The following is a 26,311-nucleotide window of genomic DNA, read 5'->3' on the forward strand; positions in this document are numbered from 1 at the left end:
GAAAAGAGGATATGGAACACTTAGGATTTTGGTCGGATGAATATTTGATTTTTTGAGCGTTTTCTTAGCTGCCAATACACTCTACCTTTTCCCCTTTCTGCATCTCGTTCAAATATGAGGTTTTATATCAATGGACGTTACTACACGCTGCGGTGTTATGTTATTGCTGGCTTGTGCTTGGGTGTGTGCTTATATTACAATGCGTTCTAATAAATTTTATTTATTGCAACTTCATGGCCTCTGAAAGTATCTGGGAACTCCGCGGTCACTTTGTCTTGTTGTCCATCGCCTCTTTCATGTGCTGCATTCCCCAGTCATCAGTATTTGGTCATAGCTGTGTCAACGCTGCCGCGTGGGATCTTTTTTTAAAGCCAAATCTCAACCAGTGAAACTTTTTTAGTAGGGAGACCCTGACGTACTACTGTGGGCAGTATTTCGTTTGCTGTTTGAGCCACCAGTTTTGGAATCAGGAAAATCCAAAATTTACCTAGTCCGGGGATTTTTGGCCGGAAGCCTTCACGTTATCCCGCTAAAACCGTTCTCTGCACTCGGCCGTCTACAATTAAACCCGTCACAGAACGTCACATGGGGCCGAATACCCCTTTTAATTTCTTTTGTCTGAATTGCAGAATGGTCACATGGCGCTACCTTTAGAGCTCCCCCCCCCCCCCCCCCCCCCCCCAATTACAGCAACACGCAGCGCCTGACGGCCGCAACACAAACTTCCCCACGTTCCGGGCGGTGTGCGGACGATGGCGGAGACTACATCGACTTCGAATTGTTCGTGCAGGCTGTGGTGGGGTTCGATTCCGCGCTAGTATGTATACTTGCTTGGAAAAAGTCGCATCAAGCCAGGACACAAGACTATCCCAAGTTTGATATGCGATGGCCTGTCGAGTTCAAAACTAACTGCCCTTTACCCTTCCACATGCCTTCTCCAATTAATAGGCCTCCGTGCAAACCCATTTAAATAAAGGACTACGGCTGTATACATGCGCGGGAGCCGTAACGCCTGCGTCTTTACAGCGCACTTCTTTACAGCGCACTGCGAATGCGCGATACGAAACTGAAAACTAGTTAAGGATGGTGTATTGAAAGTACAGCGAGGTGGTTAAATTCGCTGCTTAAATTGCTAGAGAAAATCCGCACGAATATAGCACTGCGAAGGCCTGCTACGTTGTGGTGCACCACCATTCGTGAACATGTAATTAGGCAGTAATTACAAATTTGCATCCATACAAGCGCAGCCTCACGGCTACAGTAGGCTTTGTAGCCGTAACGCTGCGCTCGGTTGGATGCCAATGTGGAATTATTTCTTTATTGCAAATCTGTTGCCTTATTACAAATCCGTGAAGTAATACTCTTCTCTATCTCTCACACTCTCTCTATCTCTGTCCATTTTTCTATCCTGGACGATTGCACCTACAATGGAGGGAAAAAATTAATGAGAAAGCGCAAAATTATGCGAAAGGCCCGCAAATTCTTCCTGGAGACAATCATGAATTAAACCTTTACATGCGCAATATGACCCAGAAAACACTGGTAGCGATTATATGTATTTCTGCTGTACTGCCACCGGTGCCTTCTTCTTCTTCGCCTTGGTCAATACCATCATCTTTCACGCTACAGCTCTCGAGCCGACCCGCAGCACGCCCGCTCTCAACAGCAATGGCTCCGTCGGTTTCCTCGCTGTGGGCCAGGGGACAGAGCACTGCGGCAGAGCAAAAGGAAGTCAACATCTACACTGTTTCTCCTGAAGCTCCAGTCCATCGACTGTCTCTGCCACGTCGTCCCGAATCAGCGGCTGCGTGGAACGGTTCGCCCGAGGACGAGATGGAACTGTGCTATGTCCAACAGCCATCTTTGACACCAGTCCAAGCCAAGCTGTCCAAGCCAGGCCTACCGCAGGAGTCCAGCCAAACGACGGCGGCTGAGGCGAGTTTCAGAGCCACACCATTAACCGCGCTGCCATCAACCAGTGCCTCGGCTCCCACCCTTGCTAGGAAAGCAGGTCCTCCGAATGACAATGGTTCTACAGCCGCCATCGATTCCTCTCTTGGGAAGAAGATCCCACGGGTGAGAAAGACGATGGCCTCTAAGAACTGTGGACGGCATGCAAATAAGCGCTGTGGTGTACTTCATGGAGACAGCGGACCACCATTGACGGCCCGTCGCTCGACGGCTGATTGCAGTGCCACTGGACCGTCGGTAATGCGGATGCAAGCAAACGCAATTTCGGCTCCGACTCTTACGACTCCTTTCCTCGCACTGGCTGAGACACCACAGCTGCCAATAGTTGACACCTGTCTTGGAATTCAAGTACCGCGACTATTCGCTCCTGGTGCGTAGGACGTGAAGAAACTGGAGGGCGAAGCAGAAGATGGCATCGCTCTTTTCAGATGGCATCGCTTTTTCATGGCATCGCTCTCCAGAAGAGAGAGCGATGCCATGAAATTGCGAAAAGAGGATATGGGACACTTATTGTTATGGTTGGATGAATTATATATGACTTTCTTTAACGTTTTGTAAGCTGCTCATACATTCTACCTTTTCCTTTTCTGTATGTTTTCTAAATATAATGTTTTATGTCAATCGAAATTACTACATGCTGTGTTACGTTATTGTTGGGTCGTGCTTAGGAGTGTACTTACATTACAAGGCGTTCTAATAAATTTTATTTATTGCAACTTCATGGCCTCTGAAAGTATTTGGGAACTTCCCGCTCATCTTGTCTCGTTGTCTCTCGCCTCTTTCATGAGCTGAATTTCCCAATCATCTATACTTGTTCACAGCTGTGTCATTGCTGTTGTGTGGGATCTTTTTTTTAAAGCCAAATCTCAGCCAAAGAAACTTCTTCAGTAGGGAGAACCTGACGTACTACTGTGGGCGGTATTTCCATCGCTGTTTAAGCCCCCAGTTTCGGAACAAAAAAAAAAAATTCAGAATTGATCTAGCAATACCTCGAATTATTGCCATTAGGCAAGTTCTGCATTCCATCTTCGTGATTTCTTCTGCCATCTGATATCAATAATACTAACGAATCAATTTCTGTTTCTTATTGGGATATCCATGATTGCTACCCACGTTCATTGAGCCCGACGTACACCGAATGAAGGCCGTAGTTACCTGATCATTATCGTAATTAATAAAAAATCTGTAAAGATTTGTGATTCCCCGCATATAACCCAGCTCATGAAGTGGAGCAAGTCACCGATGTGATTTTATTACGTCAAGAGAGCTGGAATCCTTTCCGCTGGTGCCTCCGCTGCACCCAGCGTGAGACAGTTGCAGCACCTGGCTGTTTGTCGTGTCCTCCTCCTCTGTCGCCGCATCCAGCGCAATTGCAACGCTGCACACCAACTGTTGGCTTGTGGCACCATGTCACCCACTCGGTTAAGATGAGATTGCAATCAGTTTTCGATTCCCGATGCTCTGTGCATTTCTATGGTCACACTTGTGCTTAATATCGATCACGTCTAAAGTAGTGCGAAACGAGCTGATAGATTCTGTGCGCGAAAGAAATTCGTGCATGCCTTTAAATAGTGCCCCAATATACTATTTAGGCATGTATGGCCGGACAAAACCATGGACGTTTGGAGGCAGGTACCGATAAAAAAGCACGGCGTTGGGTTGGACCTTTTTAGAAACAGCCATTGAAGAAAAGTGCCGGTTTATTTTGTTTCATTTATACGAATGCTGTCCGAACAGTTGAAATCATTTTGATTCCTTTGTAATAATTTAGAACGCGTGCAATTTAGTTTGTTCGGCCCCTCAAATAGCAGAATATTCGATTCGTTGTTCGAATATTTCGCATATTTACCCACGCCCTACGACCTAAATTCGGAGGGGACACCAAAGTTCCGTCCTAAGGGCATGACGCGAAAACGTTAATGTATCAATGCCTGTATATGCGCAATCGATGATTATCGATTTTATACATTCCTAGATTTTATACATTCCTAGATGCGCCACTGCCCAGCGATGGCTGGTTCTGCAACCGGTAGGGCTTGTGCGACCCAGGTTCCTCTTGCCGAGTAACTTCTAGAGACCGATAATTAACTTAACTGTCACCTGGCACGGTGGTCAGTTTGTTCACAATCCGGTGTGCGTGTTGTGATGGCGCCACAAGGTCGTTTGACCTATGTGGCCCACCTACGCTTCTTGACCGGGAATTTTCGGCTCACTACGCCGACGCCGCCTTATTTTCTGTAGAAAGGGAGGCTTGACGCTATCCCGCTAAAACCGTTCCCTGGACTCGGCCCTGTACAATTAAACCCGTCACAGGACGTCACATGGGGCCGAGTTCCGCTTTTCATTTCTTATAACTGAACTGCAGAATGGCGCTACCTTTTGAGGCGTCACGCCGGCGGCTCTGCCGTAGAGAGCGCTTAGTTATAGTGCACGGCCGCACTGCGAATGCGCGATACTAAACTGAATAGTAGTTTAGGATGGTGGATTGACAGCAGAGCGAGCACGTTAAATTCACGGGTTAAATTACTAGAGAAAATCCGCACGAACATAGCACTGCGGAGGCATGCTACGTTGGGGCGCACGGCCATTTGTAAACATGTAATAAGGGAGTAATTACTCATTGGCATCCACTACAGCGCCGCCTTACGGCTACAAAACGCTTTGTAGCCGTAAGGCTGACTGGGGTGGATGTCAGTAAGGAATTATTCTCTTATTACAAATCTACTGATTTATTGGAAATCCTTGATGTAGTACTCTTCTCACTGTCTCTATCTATTTTTCTATCGTGGACGATTGCACCAGCATTGGAGGGAAAAAATTAATGCGAGTCTTCCTGGAGACAATCATGAATTACACCTTTACACGCTCAATATGGGCCAGAGAAAACGGCAGGTAGCAGTTATGGGTGCTTCTTCTTCATTGCCATCGCTGTCTTCATCTCCTTCACCTTCTTCAATGTCATCATCATTCACGCTACAGCTCTCGAGCGGACCCGCAGCTCATGCGCCCTAAACAGCAACGGCTACGCCTGTTTCCTCGCTGTAGGATAAGCTGCCGCCGTTGGAAGTCAACATCTACGCTGTTTCTTCTGAAGCTCCAGCCCAGCGATCGGCTCTGCCGCGTCGTTCCGAAGCAGCGGGTGCGTGGAACGGCTCATCCGGGCACGAGATGGAACTGCGCCTTGTCCGGCAGCCATCTTTGACACCAGCGGGGGTGAGTCCGCTGTCCAAGCCAGGCCGACCGCAGGCGTCCAGCCACACGACGGCGGCTGAGGCAAGTTTCAGGGCTGCAGCGTTAGCAGCGGTGCCGTCTACCAGTGCATCGGCTCCGGCTCTTGCTAAGAAAGGAGGTCCTCCAAATAGCAGTGGTTCTACAGCCGCCATCGATTCGTCTCCCGGGAAAAATATTCCGCGGGAGCAAAAGACGCCTGCTTGTAAGAACTGTGGATGGCACGCAAATAAGCACTGTGGTCTACTTCATGGAGACAGCGAACCACCACTGACGGCTAGTCGCTCTGCGGGTGATCGGAGTGCCACTGACCCGTCGGCGACGCGGATGCAACCAATCGCAGTTTCGGCTCCGACTCTTGCGACTCCTGCCCTCGCACTGGCTATGAATCCACAGCCGCCAATACTCGACACCTGCCTTGGAATTCCAGTGCCGCGGCTAGTCGCTTCTGGAGAATAGGACGTGAAGAACCCGAGGCAGGAGCGAGGCATTCAGAAGAGAGAGCGATGCCATGAAATTGCGAAAAGAGGATATGGAACACTTCGGATTGTGGTCGTATGAATTATATTTGAATTTTTTGAATTTTTCTAAGCTTCTGATATATTCTGCCTTTTACCTTTCTGCATGTCTTTTAAATATAATGTTTTATGTCAATCGACATTACTACATGGTGTGTAATGTTATTGCTTAGTCGTGCTTGGATGTGTACTTTATTACAAGGCGTTCCAATAAATTTTATTTATTGCAACTTCATGGCTTTCAGTGGGAACTCCGCGGTCACGGTCTCGTTGTCCCTCGCCTTTTTCATGTGCTGAATTTCCCAGTCATCAGTACTAATTCATAGCTGCGTCAACGCTGCAGTGTGGGATCTTTTATAGCTAAATCTCAGCCAGTGAAACTTCTTTATTGGGGAGACCCTGGCGTACTACTGCGGGCGGTATTTCCTTCACTGTTTTTGCTCCCAGTTTCGGAAATGGGAAAATCCAGAATTGATTGAGCAATCCCTTGAATTATTGCCATGTGGCAAGTTCTGCACTCTGGATTAGTCCCTCTTCATGATTTCCGCTGCCATCCGGTATGAATAATACAAACGATCCAATTTCTGTTTATTATTGGGATATCCATAATTGGTACCCATGCTTACTGAGCTTGACGTACACCGAATGAAGGCCACACCCACCTGATCATTATCACAAGTAAAAAAAAACTAAAAATTTGTTATATGATGCGCCGCATAACGCAGATAGTGAAGTGGAGAAAGTCATTGATGTCATTTTATTACGACGATAGAGCTGGAATCCTTTCAGCTGGCGCCGCCGCTGCACCCAGTGGGAGACAGAGCCGCACCTTCCTTCCCGCACCTTGTTTGACAGGACCGCACCTTGCTGCCATCCAAAAGAACCATTTTTTGTTTATTATTGGGATAACCATGATTACTACCCGCGTTTGCTTAGCCCGACGTACACCGAATGAATGCCACACCCACCTGATCATGATGGTAATAAAAAAAAAACCCAGTAAATATATGTTATATGATGCGTCGCATAACGCAGGTGACCGATGTCATTTTATTACGACAAGAGAGATGGAATCCTTTCAGCTGGCGCCGCCGCTGCACCCAATGTGAGACAGTTACCGCACCTGGCTGTTCGTCGTGTCCTCCTCCTCTGTCGCCGCAGCGAGCGCAATTGCAGCTCTGTACATCGACTGTTCGCTCGTGGCACCATGTCACCCACTCGGTTAAAAAGCGATTACAATCAGTTTTCGATTACGGAGGCTCTGTGCATTTCTATGGTCACACTTGTGCTTAGGCTCGATGGTGTATACGAAGTGCCAAACGAGCTGATAGATTCTGTGCGCAAAGGAAAGTCATGCATGCCTTTAAATAGCGCCCCAAGATACTATTAAGGCATGTATGGCCGGCGAAGCCTTGAACGTTTGGAAGCAAGTACCGATGTAGAGGCACGGCGTCGGGTTGGGCCTCTTGAGAAACAGTGGTCGAAAAAAAAAAACTGCCAGTTTATTTTGTTTCATTTATTCGAATACTGTTCAAATAGTTCAAAACAAATTCCATTCCTTTATAATAATTTAGAACACACGCTATTTAGGTTGCTCAGGCGATCGAATAGGAGAATATTCGATTCATTTTTCGAGAATTTCGTATATTCACGCACTCCTGGGACCTAAAACCGGAGAGGACAGCCAAGCTCCGTCTTAAGGGCCTGACGCGAAAGCGGTAATAAGTTAATGTCCATATATGCGCAATTGGTTACTCTGGACTTTATACATTCCTAGACCCCCGGGAGTCGTCATGCCACTCCTGGCGAAGTGGTGCAGCGGTTTAGCGATGCGCCACTGCCCTGCGATGGCTGGTTCTGCCACCGGGCTTGCGCGACCCAGGACCTCTTGCCGAGCAACTTCTAGCGACCAACAATTAACTTAACTGCCACTTGGCACGGCGGTCCGTTTGTTCACAATTCGGTGGGCATGTTGTGATGACGCGACAAGGCCACGTAACCTGGGTGGCCAACCTAAGTTGCTTCTCCGGGGATTTTTGGCTCACTACGACGACGCCTCCGTATTTTCTGTAGAAAGGGAGGCTTAACGCTATCCCGCTAAAACCATTCCCTGGGCTCGGCCCTGTACAGTTAAACCCGTCACAGGACATCACATGCGGCCGAGTTACCCTTTTCATTTCTTATGACTAAATTGCAGAATGGTCACATGGCGCTCCTTCCTTAGTTTTTATGCGAAGCATACTACTTTAGCTACCACTTCAGCCCTTCACCGTGATTATGCGCCTCCAAATCACGTGATACATGACGTCACACCACGTGACACGATGACGTCACGACAGTAGAGAAACGGGGGCCCACCTCGCACCGTCGCTGTGGTTGTGCGCCTCCAAATCACGTGATACATGACGACACACCACGTGACACGATGACGTCACGACAGTGGAGAAACGGGGGCCCACCTCGCGCCGTCGCTGTGGTTGTGCGCCTCCAAATCACGTGATACATGACGTCACACCACGTGACACGTTGACGTCACGACAGTGGAGAAACGGGGGCCCACCTCGCGCCGTCGCTGTGGTTGTGCGCCTCCAAATCACGTGACACGATGATGCCACACCACGTGACACGATGACGTCACGGCAGTGGAGAAACGGGGGCCCACCTCGCGCCGTCGCTGTGGTTGTGCGCCTCCAAATCACGTGATACATGACGTCACACCACATTACACGATGACGTCACGACAGTGGAGAAACGGGGGCCCACCTCGCGCCGTCGCTGTGGTTGTGCGCCTCCAAATCACGTGATACATGACGTCACACCACGTGACACGATGACGTCACGGCAGTGGAGAAACGGGGGCCCACCTCGCGCCGTCGCTGTGGTTGTGCGCCTCCAAATCACGTGATACATGACGTCACACCACATTACACGATGACGTCACGACAGTGGAGAAACGGGGGCCCACCTCGCGCCGTCGCTGTGGTTGTGCGCCTCCAAATCACGTGATACATGACGTCACACCGCGTGACACGATGACGTCACGACAGTGGAGAAACGGGGGCCCACCTCGCGCCGTCGCTGTGGTTGTGCGCCTCCAAATTACGCGACAAGCTGATGCTTCGCATTCTCCAGGCTTAACCAAGTTAAGCCTCAGCCATTTTTTCCCCCCCATGACACAAACACACCGCGCCTGATCGCCGCAACACAAACTTCCCCACGTTCCAGGCGGCGTGTGGACGACTTTGTGCACGAACTTTGCGTCAATGCTGTCCGCTTGTGTGATGTGGCTGATGCGTCGTGTTTGCGACTGGGAGTGACGCATTTGTAATCCAACTACATCATCGTGGTCACTAGCAGAACGCCACAGCCGCTTAGTCACCACGGAGGGAACCAACTTACCCTCTTGCGACGGCAACATTATTTCACTAGTTGGGTCCCTGAAGAGTTAGACATCATTTTAGAGCGCACAAGAGGATATGAACCAAGCTTAAGAAAAAAGAAAAGCCCAATTCTGATGCTCGTATTAAGAGGCTGTTTTCCTATGGTGTTGGTCCGTCGCACGTCCAGAAAACTCTGCCGCATTATTTAGGCTCTTCTCCTTTTCTGCTGTTTGCGCGCGTACCGTCGTTCTTTTACCCTGAACCGTTACGAACTCACCAAGCAATAACTATTGCTGAGGACGATTCAGGCACGAACGCATCGGCCCGACGCTCATCCTACTTTTCGTATTACAGTTGGCCCGGCTGTCTGGATCACCGTCGCGGCTTCCCGGTTCGCCAACACGTGCCAACGATTGCCAACGCAACTTGCTGGCTTCTACTAACTTCGTCACACCGGGCCCAGTGGTTACTGCGTCGGCGCATGTGCGCATACTCCAGCTATCCGACTGTGGCGCACTGATGCAGCGGGGCGTATAAAAGCTGAACTCCTGGCCCTGGACGAACCATTGCTGAGGACGATTCAGGCACGAACGCATCGGCCCGACGCTCATCCTACTTTTCGTATTACAGTTGGCCCGGCTGTCTGGATCACCGTCGCGGCTTCCCGGTTCGCCAACACGTGCCAACGATTGCCAACGCAACTTGCTGGCTTCTACTAACTTCGTCACACCGGGCCCAGTGGTTACTGCGTCGGCGCATGTGCGCATACTCCAGCTATCCGACTGTGGCGCACTGATGCAGCGGGGCGTATAAAAGCTGAACTCCTGGCCCTGGACGAACCATTGCTGAGGACGATTCAGGCACGAACGCATCGGCCCGACGCTCATCCTACTTTTCGTATTACAGGTCTGTAATACTCTTTACTTGTACACACATTTTGTAGTTTGTGCCTGGGTCGTCCTAAAGCAATGAGTGATGATGAAGGGTCCGGTACCCCGTCTAACACGAAAGAAAAGAGTGAAAAGCTATTCGACAAGGCTCCAACTACTGTGAAAGAAGTTGGAAGTTTTCTTGTGAAGCTTAATAGCAAGTTGGAAGCCTTGGGAAAGAACCTGAACCATGAGCTTGGCACCCTGCGGGGATCAGTCGAATTTATGAATGAAAGTTTTGAAGAATTTAAGAAAGAACTGGCCGAGTCTCGTCGGGAGATAAGCGAGCTTAAGGAAGAGCAGAATTATCTAAAGCATGAAAACAGTGAACTTTCGAAACAGCTGCAGCGTACTAGAGCAGAGCTAACTGAACTTCAGCAGTACAGTCGCAGAAATAACCTTGAGTTAAAAGGCATCCCTACTACTGACAGCGAGTCACTGACAGGCATTGTCTCCGCTCTTGCCACGAAAGTTGGAGCAGAAATAACGGTGAACGATATTGACCTCGTGCATCGAGTGCCAACAAAAGACAGGAACAAATCGAATATCATCGTTAAGTTCAGGTCAAGTGATGCCCGTGATAAACTGCTCGAGTCGGCAAAAAAAACTCGCTTAATCACATCGGACCTTGGCATTTCTGGATCAACATCCGTGTTCGTAAACGAACATCTTTGCCCAGAGTATAAAGTGTTGCTTGCTAGGGCTATAGCGGCGAAGAAACTTCACAACTGGAAGTATGCATGGGTATCTCGTGGCCGGATCTTGGCGCGAAAAGCAGACAACTCGGACGTGATCCGAATTGCTACAGAGGCCGACCTCGGCCTTATAGTCTAGTTCACTCAAAATGCTGACTGTACGAACCACTCATAAATTTTTCACGTCAAATGAATCACGCACCATACTGCATTGCAATGTAAGGAGCATAGCTAGAAATTTTGACGGCCTTTGTACGTTTCTAGCAGAGCACAGCTTTCTTTACGATGTTATAGCCATTACGGAAACCTGGCTGATGCCCGGTGAAAGCTATAACATTCCCAATTATGTATTTCTATCCCGTCCCCGCATTTCGAACAATCGAGGAGGAGGGGTAGGTTTGTACATTAAAAAGGCCCTTGTACACTGCGAATGTCCGTTTCTTAACGCATCCGTCAGTAGCAGTTCGGAATTTCTATTTGTTGAACTTGAAGGTGTCATGGTTGGTGTTGTTTATAGAGCCCCCCACGCAGATCGCAGTAGGTTTGTGAATGATCTTGAATCTGTTTTTATACACGTAACCGGTATGAACAAAAAAGCAATCATCGTCGGCGATACTAATATTGATACTTTAGGTGCCAACCACAGTGAATACACTGACTTGTTATTTTCATATGGATTTACGAATCTTATCTCTACTCCGACCCGAATCGCAGGTTCCAGCTCGACATGCCTCGACCATGTTCTATGCAATTTCGTGCCACCTAATTATTTGGCTGGGGCATATGATACGGCAGTGGCAGATCACTTCGCGATTGCCTTCTTATACCGCGTAGACGATAGAGATAGCCGTAGAACTTCTGACAGCACGTGCGAACATAGGAAGAAAATTGACTATCAAAAATGCGCACTCAGGCTCTCTGAAATGAGCTTTGCAGACCTCGCCGATATGAATGCCAATGAACACTGCTGACCTTGTCGATAGAATTAAAGCTGTGATAAATGATTGTAGTTTTACGCAGAAAAAAACGTACTATACACATCCAGTGTGCCCTTGGATGACAACAGCTGTGCTAAACATGATAAAAACGCGCGATCACTGGCACACCAAAATGAAACAAAACAGAGGGAACGCATATTATAGTGCTCAGTATAAGATTCATAGGAATAAAGCTGTTGCTACCATGCGTGTACAGAAGAAGCTATATTTTAGTAACCAAATAAACGCATGCGCCGGCAATTCTAAGAAACTCTGGGCTACAGTGAACTCGATAATTCAGCCTACTTCATCAAACCGAATACTTCCTGACCTGGCCCTTTCCGCAGATAAACACCTGCTATCAGATCAGTTTAACGATCATTTCTGCTCAGTGGGTGCTGATTTACGTTTAAGTATGGGTCTCACAGACGAACCTTCTCTGCCTGAGTATCTTGAAAAGACCTTCGGTTTTATAGAAATAAGCAGTGACGAAGTAATGAGTGCACTTAATTCAATGGATGCCACTAAGGCCACGGGTCTCGATGGTGTTCCGGTTTCCATAATTAAAAACAACAGTGGCGTCTTAGCTGCCACCTTAGCCTCTTTATTTAATAAAGCGTTTCTGTCCGGCATCTATCCTGATATTTTGAAGCTCGCCAAGGTAGTCCCTATCTACAAAAGTGGGAATCCTAATGAACTCGGAAACTATAGGCCGATCTCAATCCTTAGCTGTATCAACACTCTCTTCGAAAAACTATTGGCTAAAAGAATTACGCAATTCCTGACTAAAAATGCAATTCTGTCAACGTCCCAACATGGTTTTCAGAAATTTAGATCGACCACCACGGCTGTGCTTTCTATAACTGTCTCAATCAATGAAGCACTCAATAATAACAATATTTCTGTTGGTGTATTCCTGGATATTAAGAAGGCATTCGACACTGTGGATCTCGATATTTTATGCAAGAAACTAGAACGATATGGGTTCAGAGGTGTATCACTCGATTTCTTTAGAAGCTATTTAACTGGGCGACGGCAGTGTGTTATTATTGACGAACACGCGTCAAGTTCGCGTTCTATTTCCGTAGGTGTTCCGCAGGGCTCAGTACTGGGGCCTATACTTTTTACACTCTACATAAACAACTTACCCGATTGCCTAATAAATACCCGTGCCATTATGTACGCCGACGATACCTCATTGTTGGTGACCGCTAACTCCGTTGAAACAGCCAAGCATATTTTAAACTCAGAACTTCAGAGAGTCAATAAATGGTTTTTAACAAATAGACTCACTTTGAACATAGGCAAGACTAAATATGTTATATTTGCATCCCCTTATAAAAAATACCAGAATACCTGCTCCGCAATATCGATAGGAGATAAAGAAATTGAAGAAGTTAAAACTATTCAGTACTTGGGTGTAACCTTAGACGCTGCATTAAACTGGAAACCGCATATCGAAAAATTGCGCAGCAAACTATCTTATGCATGTTTCGTTCTGGCCAAAGCTCGGCGACATTTCGAAATACACACACTAAAAACAATATACTTTAGCTTTTTCCAGTCCCAATTAACTTACTGTATAGAATCATGGGGGTTCACTTACATCACTTACATTGAACCTGTTTTACGCCTGCAGAAGCGGGCACTGAGAATAATGACTTGCACAACACCGTATACGCCTTCTCGCCCTTTGTTTTTTAGACTCCAAATAATGCCGGCATTGCAGCTTCGAGATTTTCGCGTTGCACTACTTGTACTAAGAGTCCTCTCCGGCACCTCCCCCTTTCCTTTGAACACATTCCATAGAGCCCCAACTAACAGCCGTTCAGCAGCACAGGGAAGATTTCTGGTTCCTACATCTCGCAATGACTATGGCCAGCGCCGCTTCGAGTATCAAGGGGTAAAAACTTGGAATAAAATCCCCTGTGCAGTCTTTGCAACGTCTAATCCTTATATTTCACTGAAGACCTTTTTTCTGTCACAAATAATTACCTGATTTACAATGCAAATCGCTTTGTGATTGTTTCTTATTATTCTCTGTAGTGTCTATGTTGGGTTTGCCATTTATATGTCATTGAATAATCACTTCTAAGGCAACTGCGTTTATTTTGTATAAAGAATGCTGTTCCTGCCTTCGTGTTTTGTTGCACACTCTTCTATTTTTTTGTAGTGAGCCCTCTTGTATTTCTGTAATTTGAACCCTCTCGCTTGTACGCTTTTCTTTTTTCCACCATTCTTATGTGTATTATTTTGGCATGCATGTAGAAAGCATTTGTCCTCACTAATATCTTTGCTTTTATTGCATGGATCCATAACTAGCCTTTGGCTAAGGATCCAGACAGTGATGTTATGTACTGTGCTGAAGAAATGATAATAAAAAGAATTGAATTGAATTGAATTGAATTCTTCTGACATCAGTGTTTTTACACTAACGCTCACGGTCATTTTCCCAGTAATGAAGTCATTATTGTCACGCACGTTCAGTCACGTAGTCAACATGCCAGATGCAGTTTCTCCATTGAACTAGAAATAGTGGGTGCTACCGTTTCTTGTTTTCGTTTTCGCTCCTAAATGTTTCCTTTCTGAAGCCCAGGGTGACCATTTCTGTCAGGGATTTACGCTAGCGCGCCAAAAGATACTCACCACGCGAGGAAACATTGGTATACTTGTGCGAAAGGAGTCATATCCGCACCAACACCGGCGAAGAATCTTTTCACGTAGTCAAACATCCACCATCGGAAATCCAAACCACGGCGGCGCGAATAGATGAGCTTCGAAGGCCGTTGCGCGAAAGCACTAGGGCATCGCCGCCGTTGGTCATGCCTTGTGTTAAATTGCAACACACCTTTGCGCTGTGAATCTCGAATCGTCGTCTTATCAGACTGTAGATCGTACATCAGCTTAACGGCAATCAGAGGCCCGTCTAAGCCATAAGCAGCTTGTAGGACTTGGCCCGGCAAGATGGCGCGGCAATACGCAAGTTTTTATTCTATTTAAAATACAATAAACAAAATAGAAGTGACATAAAAAGGGTTGTCTGTTTCTGACAGGTGAAGTGAAAGAAAAGAGACTCACGACAAGTAAATCCCGTGGAAAAGGTACTAATGAAACACACCTGTGAATGAAAACCCGGCGTGAAGGTTCAAATTAGACGAAGTAGGTTTTTTAACGTGGCTTTACATGTGGCAGAAAAAATTTCATTCGGCAAGTCATTGAACACTTTCGGCACATACAGGCAACGTCTGGCCTCGCCGTATCTGGTGCTTGATCGTGGAACAGAAAAAGTGGAGGCGTAACGCAGCATACGCTGCGAAATATGCTCAGCTTTAAAATCAGACTGCCAAAAATATCTTAGTACAACTATATGTGTGAAAAGTTCATGAAAATTAGGAAATCCAAGCTCTTTAAAAATGTTATCCGATGAGACCAATGACGAATTGCACGCTACACTCTTAAGAATAATTTTCTGGAAAAGGCTGGAAATGTTGGCGATTGGCAGAACATACATCACAGCACGGATCATAGATTTCAGTAAGCAATCAACCTTGTTGCGCCGAAACACTGAGGAGAAGTAAAAAGAACAAATTCCATATCGAAATGCATGTGCTATTATTTTACTTACGTAAATTGGGCATAATGCTTTAATAGAGTATAGCAGGCAAGCTATTTTGCGCAGCCTTTCACAAACGTTAGCCAAACGACCGTTCCAGGACATGGTGGAATCGAGATGAGCACCAAGATAATTGACACTTGAATGGCATGCAATACGAGAGCAGGCGCAATTGCTACACTGACGAGAATGAAGAAACCCTGGAGTGGTGAAAGGAACAACTTTGAAGGGATTGTGAAAACAAACTAATTTAGTTTTACCTTGGTTAATAAAAATTAAGTTGTTACAGTACTAACTCATGGCATTTACAGTGTCAATTTGTAATTCAGCCACGGCCTGATGATAATTAGTCTGACGGATAGAAAAAGCATGCCATCCGCGTACTAAAAGATCCGGCTGTGAAGAATAGCCTCACTGAGGTCGTTAACAAGCAAGTTGAATAAAAGGGGGGCTAAAATCTATCACTGCGGAACTCCAGCAGCCAACTATCTGGGCTTGTTTTAATATTTCTGATAACTGCTACCTGGGTTCGACCAAGCAAATAATTCTCAAGGAAAGTTAAGAGGGACCCTCGGAAGCAATTGCTATGGAGTTCACGAATATATCATGGGTCACGGGGTCAAAAGCTTTTCATACGTCTTAAACTAATGCACAAGCAAATTCACTGTTTTCTAGAGTATCGTTAAGGAAGTCAGTTAATTCATCTAATGCTAACCTAGTGCCACGCCCGCAAGTAAATCCATATTGGTTAGTCTTTAATATGTTACATTTAGGTGTTAGGTGTTAATATCGTCGCCAGACGTGCCGACGACCCAGTAAAGCAAAACCAAGAGCCTACGAAGCTAAAAACATGCTCTCGCGCGTCTATTCGGTTTAACTACCTTAAAACCCTACCAATTTTTCTTAGTGTAACCTTAATACGGTGCCTACCGAAGCGTTAGCGGACACGATTCCAGCAGCTCAGTTTTCAAGCGTTGTGTCGGTTTTCAAGTGTCGGTTTTTAAACTGGCTTTTCCACTTCGTCTTTCAATTGGATTTCGCTGTCGCTTTTGATGCATTAGCTTTAGGAGCTCCATGAAGGCGAAACCTGTGTGGCGTCGGCGTCTGTGTGAAGCCTCCCCCGGCCAACGATAGCAGGTGGCAGGATGTGTTAAAGGAGATTTCCCTATCATCTCCTGCCACCTGCCAACCAGTCCCCTCTCTCCCCTCTCTTTTAGAAAGGAGGGAGACGCCGGACCAAGAATTTCTCAGCAAACAAGCAGTGCAGAAGTTCATTAGATACGAACGTAAATTACAGGGCAGAATACAAAGCAGCGGGTATAAAAGCAAGTGTGCGGAAGTGAAGCGGGTGATTTGAACGCCACAAGTAAGGAGACGCTCATGCCCGTCCTCTACAGGGTGTTCTCATCCGAGGCTTAGTCAGCATATCTCAGAAGAGGTTCAGTCGGCTTTGCGCCAGTCCCGTGGCCTTCTGCCGCATCTGCAGCAAGAGACCGCAAGCCCAGCTTTGACAGCTAGTTTTTCCCGAGCAGGTCTTTCGCCAGCAGCGTTTACGCCGCCGACGTCTTATCCGACGACACATTCGAGCGCTTTGACGGTTGGCGGCATGCAAACCGCTCTAGGAGAAAAGCGACATTCGAACTCCTTTTGCTCGCACTCTTTTGCAGGTGGGAGTGGATATTTAACATCGTGTGTTTCAGTGCAATGAATAGGAGACGGTTTAGGGTGGCTAAGAGCGGAGTATCGTGCGGTAGCACTAGTTGGGGTGGGCACTTAAGGTCCTGACATGCTAAAAGCATTTGACCAAAAGGCCTTTCCCGTAAAGACCTTCACCATAAAGGCCTCACCCTAAATGGATTTGGATAATTGCCTGAGTAAAGGATTAAGGGCCTGCCAGGGGGACCTGCCAGGTGGGTATACCTGCCAGGTTGTCCACAATCCGGTGGGCCACCTGCCCCAGGCAGGCTTAAGAGATGTACCGTCACTGACAAAAGTAACCGGGCAAGAGTGGTTTGTTTCTTAGCGCCGATGCGAAGCACTTAAGGCAGCCCTTAAGCTCTTTATCTGTGTAAAGGAAGGTGAACCTTTCTCCTCACGTTTTGATGCCTTGTCTTTAGGGGTGCCGTACAGGCTACGTTATGCGATTGAGAAGCACAAATTTGTTGCTCGTTTACTTTTAGAAAAGGGAGTGGGTAAGCAGTTACCTACGCCTGAAATCGGAAAAGGCGCCTACTAGTGCTACCGTACTAAAGTGAAAAGGATGAAGAATGACTGACCAATAATGAATAAAAGAAGCGATAACGAATTGAAATGGAATAAGAATAGAATCAGAAAATCATTAGAATTAAAAAAAAATCAGAATTGTAATAGACTGGCGAGTGACTGGAAAATGCTATCGCATTCCCTGCGCATCAACCCAATTTATTGTCCCTGCGATTTTTCGCTCCGCTGTTGAGTGGGCTTCTAGTTCATGGCGTTGTGTTGGTGGGCGGCGGTTCTGGCAGTGATGAAACAGGGGACAGGTAGTTCTGCACCTTAGTTGGAGCATGCCACTGCACAACACTACTGAGGCCTGAAGGGATAAAAAATTGGTAGGGGTTTGACGTAGTTAACACTAGTTCACGTGCGAAAGCAGGGGACACTTAAGCTCCGCCTTGAGGGCTTTAGTGGGTTAATGCCTATGTACGCGGAGTTGGTTATTCTCTGCTCAAAAGTGTAGAGACACTAAACTCTTGGGCGCGTTTTTCTTTCTGATGATGATGATTTTTTTTATGGCCCAAGTGCGACTGGGGCCAAAGAGCGCCATGGCACAAAGTATTTTTCTTCACCTCAAGGTGGGGTCGCAGACCCGTTTCCCAAGCATTTCATCCTAAAGAAGCCGTGCACCAGGTCAGGGGAAAGCTTGTATCCACTGTATCACCGGCGGGTACCTGGCGGCACTGGGGATCGAAACTCGCACCTCCCGCATATGAGGCGGGTGCTGAGACCACTAGGCCACCGCTGTGGTAGGTTTTTTTCCTTCTCTGTAATGATGCGTAGGGCATTATTATTTATGGAATTGCAACGTGGTATTGTCTTACAACCGCTAATTAATTTATAATCGAATTTTTCCGTGCTATTTCGGTTTCGGTTTCAACAGCCGAACGATGACTGCGACGCCAAAGTGTGCTTATAGGTAACTGATCTTCCACAGCGATGAGTGGCGCCTGATGCTTCAATTTCAAATTTTTCCTCTGACTTGGTCTTTCGAGGAGGGACTGTTTGTGGTTGTTTTTGTTTTATGTTTTTTAAAGTGACTACCTTATATTGCGTGCGTCAGCAATAAACCTCAGTTGCGAGTTAGCGCTTCTCTGCGTCGTTTACTTTCCGTCCCTTGTGTTCCCTGTGCGCTATTTTTACATCATGCTTATAGGTCACCCGAGACATGAAGAGACTGCGGTATAATCGCTGCTTTGTCGTTTTAATTATCTACAATGCTAAAGCCAGCCTGCATCAAGAGCCGCAATAACAACGAATGTAGAATCAGCGATTATATTGTAGATTTTTTTCGTGCGTCACGGTACCTATGAGCCCACTTTGGCGTCACAGTCATCGTTCTGCTGTTGAAACCGAAATTCGATATGCAATATTGAGCGGTTATAGGAGAATACGACGTGGTGATACATGTATAGTAGTGTCTTACGCATCATTATAGAGAAGAAAACTTGCCACCAAAATTAGGAGTCATACTGTTTTAACATTCATGGATCACGGCGAGTCCTTGTACGATAAAATGTCATGAGGACCCAAACCCGGCTTCAGCTGAGTGGCGTACACATGTGCACATGGACCTACAGGATGACATGGATGGACGTACAGGCTGTGCACATGGTGGCAACTGTGGAGACGAAACTCGAAAGTGAACATTTCACACGTGGTATGCTGTGGCATGAGTTCGATGAATGTGTCAGTCATGACTCATGACGTTGGGGTAGCAGGAAGGTGCAGTTTGCTTTGACGGAAGTGGACAGGAATTTGCTAGTTAAACGTATTACTTTGACCTGCTGTCAACTCCTTGTCTGTGCTGTTCTGTACCTCAGCTTTTAATATGGCAGGCAGAGAAGTGTGAGCCTCCCCGGCTGCATTGCTGTATCCCCATGCGATGTGCAGGGAGTTGAAGCCCCCGTATAAGAGTGCAGTGCTCAGCGGTTAGAGCTTCTTAAACTTGTCGATGAAGCTGAGATCAATGGACGTGCGGCTGGCTTTGTTTCTTCTTTTTAGGGGTATCGTATAGCTGTGCTGAGAGTTTGATCCCGGAACCGGCACTGCTGAGAGCCGTGTCACACTTTGGTTGTATGTTTAGTTGACCGTGTGTTTAACTCTGCACGCACAATGCTGTTTTCGTGTGGACAGCGCGGTCTTCAGACGGTGCGTAGCTGCCGTGTCCAGGTGTTGGGTCGCTGGCCTCTTGCAGAGCGATAAATACTAAACTCGCCTCTTTCGGCTTACTTAGGAGACATACTATCATACATAAATGCCCGGCTCTCAAGCAAGAGGATTCTTTTTCCGTCAATCCTCTTTCTGCGGAGTAAAAGGCCGTTCTAGTGCAGGACAGCTACCCATGGTGATGGTCCTGGAGAGTTGCATGGTGAGGTTATGTTGCATCAGAGGTATTCGCGTTTCAAGCAGCCCAAGTGGCAGGCAGCGTGGGCGCAGCAGCGGTTGTGAGAGGGGCTACGCCACATGGGAGGGTGCCAGAAAGCCCACGACTCTCCGTGATGGTGTGTGTGCTTACTTCTAGGGCATGGCCAATAAACCATTGGGATTTTAGGAGTATGGACTAGTCAAGTTGCGCCATACGTTGTTCGAGACGCCATTCGAGATATTTTAATGTCGCTGGGGCTGGAGAAGGTCGGACATGATCACATGACAACGAAGCCACCATCGCTGGAAGAGGTGCGGAGCTAGCCTGTTGTGAGAGCTCTGTCGTTCCCTCCATGGCAGGTGCCGTGCTGGGCACACGAGCTGAACGCAAGGCGTAGGGGATCGGGCTCCATCACGTCGACAGCTAGCTGGTTGCTCTGCCTTAGGTAGCGAGTAAAAAATACAGGTGTTCGGCCTTCATATACTTATCATAGGTTTGCATCACTTTGAAAGATAGAACTCTCTCATCCTAAATGGCAAGGAAGGCAACAAATAGTCGCTCAAATATTTGAGCAGTGTCATGACCATTTTTCAAACAATTATTTTAGACATTGCAAAGTAGTCCAGGATGGTGTTTTGAAAGTACAGTAAAAGTTTCTTTCACTGCATAATTAAATTAGCATTGCTTAGGCCTGGAGCGTAGTGGTGCGCCGCAATTCGTAAACATGGCGTTCGCCGAGTGGATCCAGTCTCTTGCGTGCAGCAGATGGACGCTGTTGGGGCTCTTTGCTTCACAGAAATGGAACCGTCTGTCGTGGGTGAGGGATGTGGAGGAACACGTTTTACACCGCACGCCCTTTTGATTGTCTTACTATCACCGCAAACTTCACAGCGCTGTAAACGACTGTCAGACGGAGTATAAGAGAGGCGCAGGTGAGCCAAAGTATAACGCATGATGACTCCGTCTATCCGCATAAAGTGCTCATCCATAGTGCAGTCGGCTGCTAAGGCCGAGGGAGGGCCGTATGTTGGTATTTGAGCGGGGCGACGGTGGCGGGTGTCGCCGCGTCTGTCTTACTGTTGTTTTCCGCCGTTAATTAGCTTACTTCCAGTCGTACTCTTCCTCGTGGCAAAGTAAGGGACTAGGGATTGTGTGGTGAGTGCATGTCAAGCGCGGATAATGCCTACATGGAGTGAAATGTCGGTCAGCTACCGGCAAAAGGGTGCCCCATGCTCCTTTTTGTCTGTTCGCTGCTGTAGATATGCGAGAAGTTTCAATGAAATAGTTGTGAGACTTGCCTTCAATTTAACGAGGTTCATCGAAGTCCAAGCATGCGTCGAAGGAATTGGTGGGTGGCAAGAGCAACAAGTTCGGAGGTCCTACGGCGGCATCCATGCTCTCAGTTAGAGTTGGCGGAGATGACATGGTGGCCGAAAATCTCGAGACTGCAGGTCCATTTCCTCGGGCCGCAACACGATCATTGGTAGCTCGCAGTGGTCCAGCGTGGCCATGTAAGCAGAAAACTGCGGCATTAGTAGTATCTGGCAGCGGTGGCCGCCAGCAGCCTCTACGTGGCGTGAGCGGCAATCGAAATCGATCGCTATGTTATTCGCTGGTGGCTCGAGACCTTGTGACAGCTTTGTTGTCCCCCCCCCTCCAACTCTTCCCATGGCAGGTGTCGTGGTGGGCACACCAGTTGAAATAAGGGACCCGGCGAGACACATGGGGGGGCTGGTTATTAGGTGCACGGTAGCCATTTTAAGACTTAGGCGAGACTGCTGCTCTCTGCTGATCGGGTGGGCTGATATGCGGCTGGGCCTGTGTAGAAATTGCGCCTGGTTTCCGTGGCTGTGTACCTGGGTGAGTTATGGTGTTGTGGGTGGGTGTGTTGACGACACCAATGGGCTTTATGACGTGGCGTTGATGCTGGTTGTGTTTTGTGTTTCTTGTGATTCCTTTTTGTGACGGGGTTCCGCTTGTGTGCCATCTGCTTGCATCATGGTGGAGCAGCGCAAAGAACGGGACACAAGAAACAAGGAAGGACGTACACAGGCGTACCGCCTGTGTACGTCCTTCCTTGTTTCTTGTGTCCAGTCCTTTGCGCTGCTCCACCACGATGCAACAGCACCAACTAGCCCAGGAACTTGCTCTTCTGGGGGCCATTTGCTCGTTGAATCGTGGTCTTATGGAACAATCCCTGGCTGTGACCAGATGAGAAGAGCTGCAGTTACGGCATTTCTCTTCCGTGTTGGGGCATAGTGCTCTGTCATCGTGTAGCAGAAGGCCGCCTGTGGAGGATCTTGTTGGTATACGATGCTGCCTTAAAAGAGGATCAAATGCATGCCTTTGTACCCAGAGAGAATGTGCCTGAAGGATTTTGCACTAGCGGCAGTGCAACTTTTTTGTGAGTTCCTCAGAAGCCATTGCCACAGCATTCTCATAATGACTCTGATCTGGCCCTGACAAAAGGTTTTGTAAAATTAAGTCTTGTTCACTGATTGGCAGGTTCTTTGCAGAGAGAAAGTGCAGCGCGCACATCGAGCTCCATCACTTCGACAGCTGGTAGGTTGCTCTGGCGTAGATAGCCAGTCAAGGATTCAGGCGTTCGGTCTTCCTATACTTCTCCTGACAAGTTATTTGCAGCACTATGAAAAGAAGAAATATTTGGTCCTATCAAGGCCAAGGAAGACAACAGATAGTCGCTAAGATATTTGAGCGCTGTCGTGGCTATTTAAAAAAAATTATTTTTGCAACTCAAAAGTAGTTCAGGATGTTGTATTGAAAGTACAGCGAGGAGTTAAAATTCAATGGCTGGATTACTAGAGAAAATCTGCGCGAACATAGCACTGCGGAGGCCTGCTACGTTGTAATGCAACGCCATTCGTGAACATGGCTTCCGACGAGTCGGTCAAGTCTCCGGCGCGCAGGAGCTGGACTCTGCAGCTTCTCTTTGCTTCTCAGGGAAGGAAGCACCAGTCGCAAGTGAGGGGCGTGAGGGAACACGTTTTAGGAAACACGCCGTTCTGATTGGCTCAGATAGCCGCACATTTCACAGCGCTGCAAACGGCTTGTGAGGCGGAGTAGTAAGAGAAACGCAGGGGAGCCAAAGTATAACGTGAGATGACTCCCGTCTATCCGTATAAGGTACTCGTCCATAGTGCAGTAAGACTTCTGAGGCAGAAGAATGGCCGTATGCTGGCACTGGAGCGGAACCACGTTGATGGGTGTCGTCGCGTCTGCCTTAAGGCTGTTTCACATGCTGCGATTCTAGCCGCAGCTGTGCGCGATTCCGATCGTTTTGCGACAGAACGGCGCGTCTGTGTAGTCGCAAACCCTTTGCGACAGACTTCCAATGAGTTCAGTAGAGTTAATGAACTTAATTCCATCGAGTTAGTCTCGCTGCCGCGCCGTCGGTGCGATTGTTGTGAATGGCCCAGATGTCAGCTAGTAAGATTTCAAGGCAGGCAGGCTACTCATAGCTGCGTATCTGTTGAGCGCAAAAATGCTAATATGTTTTATCGAACATGAAAGTATGCACGACAGCTCAATAGAATTAGTCACGGTTATAAAATAAACGCGTAATATTGAGTTTAACATTTATATCTGGCAAAACCTTTCTTGCTTATGAAAAGCCGCTCCCGCCACACTGACTAAAATCGTTAGCATGTGGAATAGTTGCTGAGATTGACATCGCTACGACAATGCGACTGGGCCGTATTTTTTCGTGCGCGTCGCACCATGTGAAGCAGGCTTCACTGTTGTTGTTTTTTTGCCAGTAATTAACTTATTTCCAGTCGCACTCTTCCTCGTGGCAACGTAAGGGACTGGGGAGGGTGTGGTGAGTGCATGTCTCGCGGGGATAATGCCTAAATAGAGTGAAATGCCTCTCAGCTACCGGCAAAAGCGTGCCTCCTTTTTGTCAGTTTGGTGCAGCAGATATGCCAGAAGTTTTGAAGAAATCAATGAAGAAATAAATGTAAGACTTGCCTTCGACTCAACGAGGTTCATCGGAGTCCAAGCAGGCGGCGAAGGTGTTGGTGGGCGGCAGGAGCAGCAACTTCGGAGGTACTACGGCGGCATCAGTGCTCTCGGTTAAAGTTGGCGGGGATGGCATGGTGGCCGAACGTGTCGAGCCGGCAGTTCCATTTCCTCGGGCAGCAGCACGATCATTGGTTACTCAAAGTGGTCCAGCGTAGCCATGGAAGCCGAAAACTTCGACGTTAGTACTACCTAGCAACGGTAGCCGCCGACAGCCTCTACGAGGCGTGAGCGGCAATTGAAATCGATAGCTATGTTATTCGCTGGTGGTACGAGACCACACTTGTGGAGGTGATAGCCGCACTGAAATGCTCGAAGGCAATTTTCTCAAGGGAAGGATTGGCAGACGAGGCACCTAGGCGTACAGGTCGCTTTTCGCGCCCTGTGTATTTCTGTCCTCGAAACACAAACTGAACAAGGGAGGGGAGGGGGACGCCTGAGGGTACTTGAAAACGTTTTGACCTGTCTGGGTCCGGGAAAAAGAGTTCATCATTTGCGGGGTTTAAATGGGGCCCTCCGCCTCGAAGTGAAGACTCTATTTAAACCCCGCAAATGATGAACTCTTTCCCCAGACGAAGACAAGTCCTCTTGTCCAAACGTTGGCAAGCGTCCTGAGGCCTTCCCCTTGCCTCCTTTCACATGTGTGTATCAAAAAACCATCTGCGTGCCCTCTTTCTGCAGTGGACTCGGCTGGATAGCACGTTAAGTGAAAGCACGAACAGCACTTAAGGCTTATCTCTGTTTCTGGGAATATTTTAATCGGGCGTGAATAGGCTTTCGCTAGAACAGCCTCTTCTTCGTGAGAAACAATTTCAGGAATTTCTCAGCTAAGTGATGTAGAGAAGGCAAGTATGGCTGCAAATGCGCGAGCAAGCAGATCAGAAGGAAGCAGAAAATCTAATCGCTTGTGCTCCAGAGAGGTGTCTTACGAAGATTTGCGGCGGATGAATCTTTTTTTCCAAGTTAACCTTTGGCCTTTCAACATTGACCATTTTTTCGTGCGGAACAGACCACTGTATAGCCAATGGAACTTGGTGGCAGCTACGAGTTGGGCAGAACGACGATTGTGGCTTTGGGGACTTGTGCCAAAGGAGACCGCCTTCGAAACTACATCTATAATGTGCCAAAAGCTGTATATCTTGCAACAAAGCTTGATGTAGCCCTGTGTGGAGCGCACGAACACGCACACACACACAGCTTCATAGCTTTTGTTCATTAGCAAGGGTGCTGCCAGAGTGCTGTGAGATGAAATATATTTTCTTGAAAATTGCAATATAAAAATAACACGTGAAAGTCCAATTTTTACATACAAAGATACCCTTTTGTGGGTGCAGATGATGAAGGTGGAACAACTAGTTAAAAATGTACGCTAAAAAAAGTCATAATGAGCGTGGGACATCAACAGGGTAGTCCTTGCTGTGTGTCCATCGCAACCATGACACACCGCATCGCACATGCCAAAGCTCAAGACCCACCGTGTCCACACAAAAATAGCGGTTGCGACACCGGCACTCTTTCTTGACAAGGCGGACAGATCAAGCCGGGCACGTACTACGGTGGGTAGACGCCCAGTACGCGCACCATCGGAGGCTCCATCGCAGGACAGGTGGCAGAGTCCTAACTCAGAGCCAGCAGGAGGTGCACAAGTTCTTCCTCGTCATCTCTGACGCCAGGAAAGCCGGACGGCGTGAACGCTCCACATGCATCGAAGACAGGGCCTATGGGGAGAGCGCACTCTCCAGCAGTAGCCTGGACGAGGTCTCCAATGAGCTGTGGGAGGGCTTCTGCTCCCATGTGTTCCCCAACAACTTGTGGTGCAATCTGGTGAACTGCATGGAGAATAGCGCCAGTAGCCATAAGCAGGAGTCCGAGGTAAGCATGGTGGAAAAACAGCAGCACGATAGGGTCGTATTCAGACTGGTGAAGATTGGATACTTGTGTGACGGGTACCACAGTGTGCTGGTTGCGGGGGACAGTGATGAGCGGGGCATTCGCTCTAAGAACGAGCAGCTCCTAGTGCTGACCGGACTGCTGTGCATCATAGTTAGGAACAGGCATTTTGCCTTGCGCGAAAATGCGATACCACTGCAAGACTTTGGTGAACTGCAGACCGCCCTGCTTCTCACCGCCCAGAAGTGCAACGCGCGTCGTCGTTGAGGGCAGACTCCGTCACAAAATAGCAGCCACTCCCTTCTGATCGACTGTGCACAAAACGCGATGGGGCGGCTCCGGGAAGACCATGGCTGTTTAGCTTCAAATCCTTCAAAACAGATTTTGCGGCATATTATAATGACGGACAACGGCAGGGTCTAGTTCACTAAGAACTATCCGCTTACCG

The 26,311-nt window shown here is 47.8% G+C and overlaps 1 pseudogene; it reads right to left on the reverse strand.

Moving 5' to 3' along the window:
* Window positions 1-23,379: 23,379 nt before the first annotated feature.
* LOC149350192 (uncharacterized) lies at window positions 23,380-26,031 on the reverse strand (annotated as a pseudogene).
* Window positions 26,032-26,311: the final 280 nt, after the last annotated feature.

This window comes from Amblyomma mixtum, chromosome 3, assembly GCF_055824585.1.
Source record: "Amblyomma mixtum isolate Tamu chromosome 3, ASM5582458v1, whole genome shotgun sequence".
NCBI lineage: Eukaryota > Metazoa > Arthropoda > Arachnida > Ixodida > Ixodidae > Amblyomma > Amblyomma mixtum.